The sequence below is a fragment of the Lipotes vexillifer genome, unplaced genomic scaffold, assembly GCF_000442215.2.
Source record: "Lipotes vexillifer unplaced genomic scaffold, Lipotes_vexillifer_v1.1 scaffold1129, whole genome shotgun sequence".
Classification (NCBI taxonomy): Eukaryota; Metazoa; Chordata; class Mammalia; order Artiodactyla; family Lipotidae; genus Lipotes; species Lipotes vexillifer.
The window spans coordinates 1,416,109-1,427,338 of record NW_006789022.1 but is presented as its reverse complement, the minus strand read 5'-3'; the positions used below and the strand labels follow the sequence as shown (position 1 = coordinate 1,427,338).

The 11,230-nt window shown below is 44.8% G+C and overlaps 1 non-coding gene across 1 annotated transcript; it reads right to left on the bottom strand.

Moving 5' to 3' along the window:
* Positions 1–528: 528 nt before the first annotated feature.
* TRNAK-UUU (transfer RNA lysine (anticodon UUU)) lies at positions 529–600 on the bottom strand. Its single transcript has one exon. It is a non-coding gene; the product is annotated as a tRNA-Lys (tRNA).
* Positions 601–11,230: the final 10,630 nt, after the last annotated feature.

Sequence of the window (11,230 nt, the reverse complement as noted above, 5' to 3'; positions counted from 1 at the left end):
GTTCAGCAGTGTTAAGTACCTACAACATTGTTGTGCAACCATCAGCAGAACCCTTTTCATCTTGCAAAACTGAAACTCTGTACCCATTAAACAATATCTCCCCAACCCCTTCTCACCCCCAGCCTCTTGCAACCAGCTTTCTATGTTCTGTGTCTATGAACTTGACTACTCTAGGGATCTCCCATAAGTGGAATCATACAGTACTTATCTTTATGTGACTGGCTTATCTCACTTAGTGTAATGTCCTCAAGGTCCCTCCGTGTTGTAGCATGGTTGGGATTTCTTCCTTTTTCAGGCTGAGTAATTGCATGTATAGACCACGTGCTGTTGATCCATTCATTTGTCGATGGACACCTGGGTTGCTTCCACCTTTCGGCTATTGTGAATGATGCGGCTTTGAACACAGATGTACAAATATCCCTTTGAGACACTGCCTCAGGGACCTTGTAAATTTCTGTGGCGACCCCCCCCCCCCACCAAGTATGGGAACTCCAGGGCTGTGCAGTCAGTTTTACTGTAAACACCAGGTTCCCCGACCAGGGATTGAACCCAGGCCACGGCAGTAAAAGTGCTGAGTCTTAACCACTGGACTACCAGGGAATTCCCTCCCTCCAACTCTTTTTTTTTCTTTTTTCTCCTATTTTTTGGCCGTATGGCATGTGGAATCTTAGTTCCCTGACCAGGGATCGAACCCCTGCCCCCTACAGTACAAGTGCATTGTCTTAACCACTGGACCACCAGGGAAGTTCCTCTCCCTCCAGCTCTTGATGTGATGCCCAGATCAGCCACCGAAGGCTGGAGGTGGAGGGGTTGGAGTGGTGCTGACAATGGAAAACACACGCTGCAGAGCCCACGGACAGGGCTCAGGGTGATTGGAAACAGACGGGGACGGAGGGGCCTGAGATCCAAGGCCAAAGTCGGAGACTTAGGCGACCAGGAGGGAGTGTCCTGCAAAGTCAGGGGATTTTACCTCCCTGAGAGGGGAGTCCTGTGTCATTCATCCTTGGGTGCCCTCCCCGGGTCCAGAGCAGTGAGCCCTGGGGTGAAGCAGGACCGTTCTGCTGCCTCTCCCAGGTTCTCCAACTCCCTGGCTTACTATGACCTGGCCAGGGACCTGCAGAAGCTTGGGTTCAGCATATACCCGGTGCAGGTCCTGTTCGGGGTCATAGACATTCCGGCCATGCTGGTGGCCACCACCACCATGACTTACATGGGCCGCGGGGCCACCGTGGCCTCCTTCTTCATCCTGGCCAGGCCCATGGTGATCGCGAACTCATTTGTGCCAGAAGGTGAGCCATCCGCTTCTGCCATTACCGCCTGGGAGCCTCTGGGGTGTGGGGTCTGGTGGGCAAGAGACACAACAAGGGAACAAGGCCAAGGGATATCCTTCTGGATCTGGAAAGAAAGTGACTGTGGACTAGTAGAGTTTTTATTAAGCACATAGGACCTAGTAACAGTATCATAGTGGAGAATCTATAAAGGACATGAGTCTTCACCCTCAGAGCACTTACTGTCTTGTCAGGGAGATTAGGATGCATAAGAACGGCTGGAGAGGCAGAGGGCTGGCTGGTGTGTCCACCTGGAACCTGGCCAGGTGGCATCTCGAGGGTCTGAACCTCAGCCAGCTGACCCTGGAACTGTAGTTTGCAAAGCTGTCTGTAATCACCACCTGGAGACCTTTGAAAACTCCCAACGCCTATGGGCTCCAGGCCAATGCAATTAGTCTCAAAGAGAGGGACCCAAATCTCAGTATTTAAGACATTGTCCAGTATTACAGCCAGAAGCCAGGGTTGCCTGTCAGAGCCCTGAGCATGTGCTAAGCTGAAGACCCAGCTGTGACCCAGTTCTGCTACCACAGCCTTGGGCAGGTTGTCTGGTTTCCCTGTGCTTCAGTTCCTCCCCTGTAAAATGGATAGATTACTACTATTGGTATTTTAACATATTTCCTTCCAGTCTTATTCCCTCTTTATAGATTCTGTACTTGACACAATTGACATATTATATACACACACAGTATAAATAGGATTACGTATGTGTATACATATATATGTGTAGACATACACAGGTATCATTTTTCACTATATGTTGTACCATAAATCTGCTTTTCCATGTTAGTGCAAGTGTTTCATGACCCTAATTTTTTTTTTTTTGCGGTACGCGGGCCTCTCACCGTTGTGGCCTCTCCTGTTGCGGAGCACAGGCTCCGGACGCGCAGGCTCAGCGGCCATGGCTCACGGGCCCAGCCGCTCCGCGGCATGTGGGATCTTCCCGGACCGGGGCACAAACCCGTGTCCCCTGCATCGGCAGGAGGACTCTCAACCACTGCGCTACCAGGGAAGCCCAATGACCCTAATTTTTTACACTATTTAGTACTCCACCTGATTGGTGTTTTTCATCCCTAGCTGCACCTTAGACTCTCCTGGGGACCTTTAAAAGCATACCCAAACTTGGGCCTCCCTGATGGCGCAGTGTTTGAGAGTCTGCCTGCCGATGCAGGGGACACGCGTTCGTGCCCTGGTCCGGGAAGATCCCACGTGCCGCGGAGCGGCTGGGCCCGTGAGCCATGGCCGCTGAGCCTGCGCGTCGGAGCCTGTACTCCGCAATGGGAGAGGCCACAACAGTGAGAGGCCCGCGTACTGCAAAACAAAACAAAACAAAACGAACAATGCAGACAAGCTGGTAGAAGCTGCTCCAAGAGGAGGTTCAGACTTGACCAGCACATTATAAATTACTGGCTGGTACATTGGCTTCTTCAGTGACCTGTCCAGGGTTCTTCTTGACAGTCCTTGTCCAAGCAAACATGAGATGGAAACAACTGGACTTGTTTTAGTTTGTGGGGAAACGGTGACATTGGGGAAGGGGAGGCGAGAGACAGCCTCTCTCACGAGATAGTCAAGTGGAGTTTCAGACTTCTGGGCAATAAGAATTCAGAACTCCTCAGCCCATCTCATTTTTCTCAATTTCTAATCTCATCAAATAATTATGAGTGCTGGTCATAGGCTCGGGATGTTAAAGATTAAGATGAAAAGAAAATGCCTGTTTCTAGGGTTCAAGTTACTCATCCCCAAGCTCTTTCATTAATCACGAGACCAGATACTGTTTTCAGAATGGTCTGAATGCCTGGTGTAGTCTGGGGGTCAGCCCCAGTGACCCAGCTGGGTTTATGCCCGAGTTTGTTGGAGCAGCATAGTAAAGGAGCACCTGACTAACCCCGTTCAAAAAAAATCCTTTTATGTAAGAACAGAACATTCACAAAGGAGACAATACCAATAGGAAGTAAACAGAGGAAAAGTATCCACATCAGTCATAATCAGAGAGATGCAGTTAAAACCAAGAGATGCCCTGTTTCAAATATTTAAGGAAACATTTTCAAACATAGTGATGTCAATGCATAGTCAATGCAGGAGATGTATGGGTAGCAAGGAGGAAACTCCTGCAACCTTTCTGGAAGTGTCTTTGGCATTATGGATCATGAGTTGGAAAAATTTTCACATTCTTCTAAGCAGCAATGACATTTCCCGGACTCTGCCCTAAAAAAATAAGCTGAAATACGGACAAAGTTTATATACAAGGATATTCATCATCCTGCTTAATGTACCAGAAAAAAATGTGAACTCTCCAAATATCCAACAATTTAAATAAATTATGATACATTGTGCGTTAGTTAAAAGCTATGTTGATGAAGAGTTTTTAATGGCAAGGGGAATGTTTACAGTATGCTGTTAAACAGTGTATTATAATTACTTATGATATTTTCCTAATTATGTCAAGAAATAGAGATTCAGTAGAGAGAAAACAATATATTAAAATGGTGACAGTGGTTGACTCAAAGTATAGGTGATATATTTTTTTTCCTGGCTGCTTTATATTTAAATTTTTTTTCTCCAAATTATCTACATTGAGCAGGTTTTCTCTGGTAATCAAGGGAATGAGGCACACAATGAAAAAAATTATAGGAATTCAATTAGGCCGTTTCTCAGACACAGGGCAGCTCCTCTTGAGGCTTGGAGTGAGGGAAGGATCTGTGTGATGCTGAAGTTCCCCAAAGCCTGTGAAGTGGGAAGACCTAGAAGGCAGCCAAGGCTCCAATCAGTGACCTCCCATGGAGCTCCTCCCACGGGTAGGGGCCATGGAGAGGTGAGGGGCAGAGGGATAGGTTTTCAGCCTTTCAGCAGAGGTCTGGTTCTCCACCAAGGACAAAGACCAGGTCAGCTGGGGCTACAGTGGTAGGAAGGAATAACCTGTTTTGTAGCCCACAGGCTCTCCTGTGTGCATGTCTGACCCTAGACCAAGTTGCGCATCACTGATGCCAAGAAGTCATTATAAAAAGCCCTCACGGCAACAGTCCCTGTTTCCAGCATTGTGCAAAAGAACTGGGATCAGCACACCCCCCTCCATAATCTCATGGTAATGTGTTGGCTGCCCAAAGGAAAGAAATAGGGGCAAAATAGAATTCAAAAATTATTTTGTGAATGATTCTTGTTTTACAGATTTGTAGAAAGATAGCTACTAGCTGACATTCTTGAGCTGCTGGATGAGTTTAATACTGAAAAATGCAGAGGTCAAATGAAAGTAAGCTACAGCATGTAGAACAGAATTCGGACCTTAAGAATTGTTCACTCGGATTGTGTAGTTGTTAAAAACTGAACTCTAAAGAAGAATTATCAAGACTAGAAAAGCAGGGACTTCCCTGGTGGCTCAGTGGTTAAGGCTCCGCTCTCCCAATGCAGGGGACCCGGGTTCGATCCCTGGTCAGGGAGCTAGATCCCACATGCATGCCACAACTAAGAAGCCCATGTGCTGCAACTAAGGGGCCAGTGAGCCACAATTAAGAAGGCTGCCTGCTGCAACTAAGATCTGGCACAACCAAATAAAAATAAATAAATATATTTTTTAAAAGACTAGAAAAGCAGTATCTGGGTCTGCTTGAGGAAAACCTACACTATTGTTTTGAAATATTGATGTGAAAGAATTTGATCAAAGTAAAAACCCATTAACAATATCCTAAGAAATCTCAACATTGCAGTTTTTTTTTTTTTTTTTTTTTTTTTTTTTTTTTTTTTTTTTTTTTTTTTTTTTTTTTTTTTGCGTTCCGCGGGCCTCTCACTGTTGTGCCCTCTCCCGCCCGCTGCGGAGCACAGGCTCCGGACGCGCAGGCTCAGCGGCCATGGGTCACGGGCCCAGCCGCTCCACGGCATGTGGGATTTTCCCGGACCGGGGCACGAACCCGTGTCCCCTGCATCGGCAGGCGGACTCTCAACCACTGCTGTACCAGGGAAGCCCAACATTGGAGTTCTTAATGACAGAAGATGCAGAACTATTGGATTTAGAAGATAATCTCACCATAGAAAACAATTTAAATTGATAGAATTATCTACATTCTGATTAATGGCAAATTAATGATTATCAATTAATGGATAAGAATATCCGTCAAGGAAAAAAGGTGATAATCTTCCGTTATTTGCTACTAGCTACCTGTACAAATGCAATTTTGCATTGATGGTGACTATCAAGAATTTGAAGAATTCTTGAATTCAAAAGAATCATCATGAAAAACAAGAACTGCACACAGCCATCTTGAGCATAAAACCTGATAAAAAAAGTTATGTTCTGAAGCAAACTCAACTTTCCTATTAAAATATTTTAAAAGATTTTAGAGACAAGTATAATACAAATTCAAATGTCTTTCCTAATACATTGCATCATTTTTTATTATTTTAGTAAAAAAGTAAATACTAAGACAATGTAATGTTTTCTCCGTGCTCCATGGAAATAGCCCAAATCTCCCTCAATCCCTCAACTTCCCCCAGTGGGATGAACAAATATATTTTCTACTAATTCCATAAAAAGAAAAAGTTGGGGATGCACTGGAACAAACACAGAGGTATAGAGATAGCCTGTTCCTCCCTCTTCTTTTAAATGATTTTTGCCACTTTTTAAAAATTTTATTTATTTTTTATTTTTATTTTTGGCTACGTTGGGTCTTCGTTGCTGTGTGCGGACTTTCTTTGGTTGCGGTGAGCGGGGGTACTCTTCATTGCGGTGTGTGGGCTTCTCATTGCAGTGGCTTCTCTTGTTGTGGAGGGCGGGCTTCAGTAGTTATGGCACGTGGGCTCAGTAGTTGTGGCACACGAGTCTAGAGCACAAGGCTTAGTAGTTGTGGTGCACGGGCTTGGTTGCTCCACAGCATGTGGGATCTTCCCAGGCCAGGGCTCGAACCCGTGTCCCCTGCATTGGCAGGCGGGTTCTTAACCACTGTGCCACCAGGGAAGCCCTTACCACTGTTTTTTGAAGTTACATGACATCATGGGAAGTGTCAAAAACAGAGTAAAATAATCGACCATGATCTCTACCCGACTCCACCCACCCCCATATTAGTTATCTATTGCTGCATAACAAATCATTCCAAAACTTGGTGACTTAAAAATAATAATAAATATTTATTATTTCCGACAGTTTCTGTGGTCAGGAATTCAAGAAGGACTCAGCTGGGTGGTTCTAACTCAAAAACTTTCATGAGGTTGCAGTCCTCTAAAGGCTTGACTGGCGTTGGAGGATCCACTTCCAAGGTAGTTCACCCACATAGCTGGCAAGTTGGAGCTGGCTTTTGGCAGGAGGCCTCAGTTCCTCTCCACACAGGCCTCTCCACAGGGCTGCTGAAGTGTCCTTACAAAATGGCGACTGGCTTCCTCTAGAAAGAATGATCCGGAGTTCAAGGTAGAACCCAGAAAGCATTTTATGACCTTAGCCTCAGAAAGCACACACTTCTGCCACATTCTATTAATCACACAAGTTAGTCCTGAGTCACGTCAAAGGAATCTACATGTGGTCTTGGATACCAGGAGTTGAAGATCTTTGGGAGACATTTTGGAGGCCAGCTGCCACACTCCCCACAACACTCTGACTGTGGCTATGTCAGGGTATTTCCTTCCCAGACTTCACCTGACCTTAAAGCCTTCATATAGTGATAATCATATTATTCAGACATTTTTATCTATACCCACCCCCAAATTCACACGTTGTAAAAACTCAAACATGAGAGGAAAATGTTTGAAAAATAAAGGTGAAAATTTCTTCCCCATACTCTGTCCATTCCCCACTCTCTCTTCACAGTTAGAAGTAAATTCTTTCAGAATGTTTTTTCTTACACGATCTTGGGCAAGTCAATTGACTGCTCTGATTCTCAGTTTCCTCATCTGTAAACTGAGGGAAAATAAGGCCTACCCAACAAAGTTATCTTAAGGGTTAAATGACATTATATATGCAAATCACTGTACCCGATACCTATGAAGTGTTCAGTTTATACCTCTCCTGGCTAAAAGTCACATGGCCAGTAAGTGGCAGAGTTGTAATTTGAACCCAGGTCTGTATTTCCATAAAACCATTCTTTTCCCATTATTCCAGGTACCCATATGTCCCAGTGCTGTCACTTACTAGGTGTGTAAACTTGAGCAAGGCATTGACCCTCTCTAAGCTTAGCTTACTTCATCTGTAAAATGGGGACAATAACACTGTATGCAAGGAAATCAGTCTAGTGAGAAAATAATTCAGCTCTGAGGGTGTATGACAGGGGTGTACAGGTATGACCAGAGCAAGAGGCACTTGTCTACTAAAATTCTTCCAGTCTTAAGCAACAGAAACCGATTCTGGCTAAACTGAGTCCCAGAGGAGGTTTTTCGGGACAGCTGTTGGGTGAATTCACGGGCTGGAAGAAAGGGAAAAAGGATCCGTGCAGCTCCAGGCCTGCTCAGCAGGAGTGCTCAGCAGGAGTGCTCCAGCCTTTTCTCTAGGGACATACGGTAGATGGTGCAGCTCCAAGCATCTTCTGCCACTGATTCTTCACTTAACATTTTCAAATCCCTGGAAGGAATTTGATTTGCTTTGCTTGGTTCCACTGCATTCAAACACATGCATCAGAAAGCCTCAGCCATGGGACTTCCCTGGTGGTCCAGTGGTTAAGACTTTGTGCTCCTGCTGCAGCGGTCGTGGGCTCCATCTCTGATCGGGGAACTCGGGGAACTAAGATCTCGCGTGCTGTGCTGCACAGCCAAAAAAAAAGGGGTATGGCACGGTCACAGGAGAACTGTGGGCCTGACAGCCCCATCCCACCCCAGCTTGCCTCTGATCCTGCCTGGCGCGTTACAAGGAATTTCCTGCGGGAAATGAATGAGAGACCTGAACCTTTAGAAGCTGGCATCACCTTGGTGGGGAATGGGGGGGAGATTCCCAGGAAGAGGAAATGGCATAGGCAAAGCCAGAGAAGTAAGAGAGACTGTGAAGCATATTGGGAGATGCAAGATGGAACCCTGTGGCTGGATGACTGCAGAGCGAAGGTAACAGAACACCTCACTTCCAGGTGGGAAACTCATTCCTTAGAGTTCAAAAGAGGCTGACTCCATGGCCAGCCTGACCATTCAGAATATGCCATTTCCTCAGCACCAGGGATTGGTGCAGGGAGGCCATGTGACCCAAGGAGGGCCAATCAGATTCACTCTATGAAATCCCGACTTGGGTTGGGAGGAAGAGAATCCTCTGGGTCCTGACCCAAGAGGTCTTCAGGAAGAGACTAATGTCCTGGATGCTCTGGAGGCAAACTGCCTGGTTCAAGTCTTACCAGCTCCCTTACTAACTGTGAGACCTTGGGGGAGCTAATTAGACTCTCTCCTCCGTGAAATGAGATTAATTAAGCGTTGCCTACACCCTAATAGGACAGTTAAATGAGAAAACAGACACAGAACAGCAAGACCAGTGCCAAGTGCACACAGAAAGCCAGTGTGAGAATGAAACCAACAGAGAAAAAAGCAAGCCAAGAGTATAAACTAGTATGAGTCACGTTTCTGTCATTTCCCATGCATAGGTCCTGACTAAAACACTGGGGCATCAACTGGGATTGAAAAAAAAGTGGTAAATGAGGGATGAGAGGGCAGCTCATATTTGCCTTGCTAAACAAGCGGCTTTTTCTCCAGATGGCAGTGGCAAGTCTGAGAAGGATGTGAAGAAAAATATGAAGAAACACTAAGAAGGAAATAAACTCGGACTCTCCTGAACGAAAAGACCCCTGTTGACATTTTCAAAGCAGAAGTCGCACATGTACAAATTAGAAAGTATAAATGGCACAGAAAGGCACAAGGTGAAAAAAAGATTTCCCCGTCCATCTCTCTCCCCAGAGGTAAGTACCGTTCATAGTTCTTTGTGATTTTTCAGTCAAGAGTTTTAAATAAGTGATGAGCACAGATTTGCATTTTAGGAAAAACCTCTCTGGCAGCAGTGGGGAGGGACAGATGTGTCAGGGTTAGAAGCAAAGGCAGCAAGAGAAGGGGATGAATCAATGGCTCACACTCCTCTGTCACCCACCTCTATCCTAGCTAATGCCTTCTCACCCTTCAGGTCTCAGGTAGGTATCACTCCCTCCAGGAAGTACTCCACTCCCCCGACCCCCGGCCAGAAGTCCCCTCCAGATTAGGACACTATTAGAATAGAACCACAGCACATTACATCATCACATTTGTCCTTCTTGTTCAATGTCTCCCTTTTCTGTTAGATTGTAAACTCTGTGAGGGCAAGCACCATGACTGCCTTGTTCTCCCCAGAGCCAAGGGTGGGACTACACACAGAACAGTCACTCAATACATATTTATTAAATGAATGGTTCATGATTGTTTTGGGAAACCCTGATAATGCAGAAAAATCTAGAGAAGAAAATAGAAATCACCTGTGATCTCATGACCCACAGATGATGACTGTTAACATTTTGTACACATCCTTCCAGGCATCATTTGTATCCAGGTGTCATTAGAAGGACCCTGACAGCTATGACAAGAGAGCCAGGCAAAAGACAGGAAAGAAGCTCAGAATCTCACTGGGTGTAATTTCCACATCTGTAAGGGTTGTGATCTTGCCAGGTGGGAAGAATGGGAAGGGAAGTTAGAATGAACACAAGCAGTGAATGGATTAGATGGACCAATTAATAGTAGACAGTATTGACATGTACAATAGAAACTTAAGTTTTATCATGTCTATAAATTAAGTTTGTTAGAGTTATAGAATTACTTAAGAACTTGTTAAGATCCTACTTGCTAGCCAATTAAGTGCTTACATTTATAAAAATTTAAACTGTAAATTTAATTAACTAAATTAACAATTATATAAGTTATATAAGGCTTGTAAATTGAACCTAAAAGCTAAAGGACATATCAAAATGAAAAACTTTTGTGCATCAAAGGACACTATCAACAGAGTAAAAAGACAACCTACAGGATGGGAGAAAGTATTTGCAAATCACATATCTGATAAGGGATTAAAGAGAACTCCTAAAACTCAACAACAACAAGAAACAAACAACCCAATTCAAAAACAGGCAAAGTGGGCTGACTTCCCTGGTGGCGCAGTGGTTAAGAATCCACCTGCCAAAGCAGGGGACACAGGTTCGAGCCCTGGTCCAGGAGGATCCCGCATGCCGCGGAGCAACTAAGCCCATGTGCCACAGCTACTGAGCCTGTGCTCTAGAGCCCAAGCGCCACGACTGAAGCCCACGCACCTAGAGCCTGTGCTCTGCAACAAGAGAAGCCACTGCAATGAGAACCCCACGCACAGCGACAAAGAGTAGCCCCCACTCAGCACAACTAGAGAAAGCCCACACACAGCAACAAAGACCCAATGCAGCCAAAAATATAAATAAATAAATTTAAAAAAAAACAGGCAAAGTACTTGAATAGACATTTCTCCAAGGATATACAAATAGCTGATAAGCACATGGAAAGATGTTCAGCATCACTAAATGCTATGGACCGAATGTTTGTGTCCTCCCCAAAGTTCATATGTTGAAACCCTACCCCTCAATGTGATGTTATTTGAAGGTAGGGCCTCTGGGAGGTAATTAGATCAGTTCATGAAGCCAGGGCCCTTATGAAGGGATTAAAGCCCTAATAGAAAGAGGAAGGACCACAAGATTCATCTCTGTCTACCATGTGAGGATACATTAAGAAGGCCATCACTTGCAAACCAGGAAGAAGATTCTCACCAGACACCAGTTGGGCACCTTGGTCTTGAACTTCCCAGCCTTCAGAACTGTAAGAAATAGATGTTTGGTTTTTTTTGTTTTGTTTTGTTTTTATTTTTTGTGAATTTTATTTTATTTATTTATTTATTTTTAACATCTTTATTGGGGTATAATTGCTTTACTAAATGTTTGTTTCTTAAGCCACCCAATTTATGGTATTCTGTTATAGTA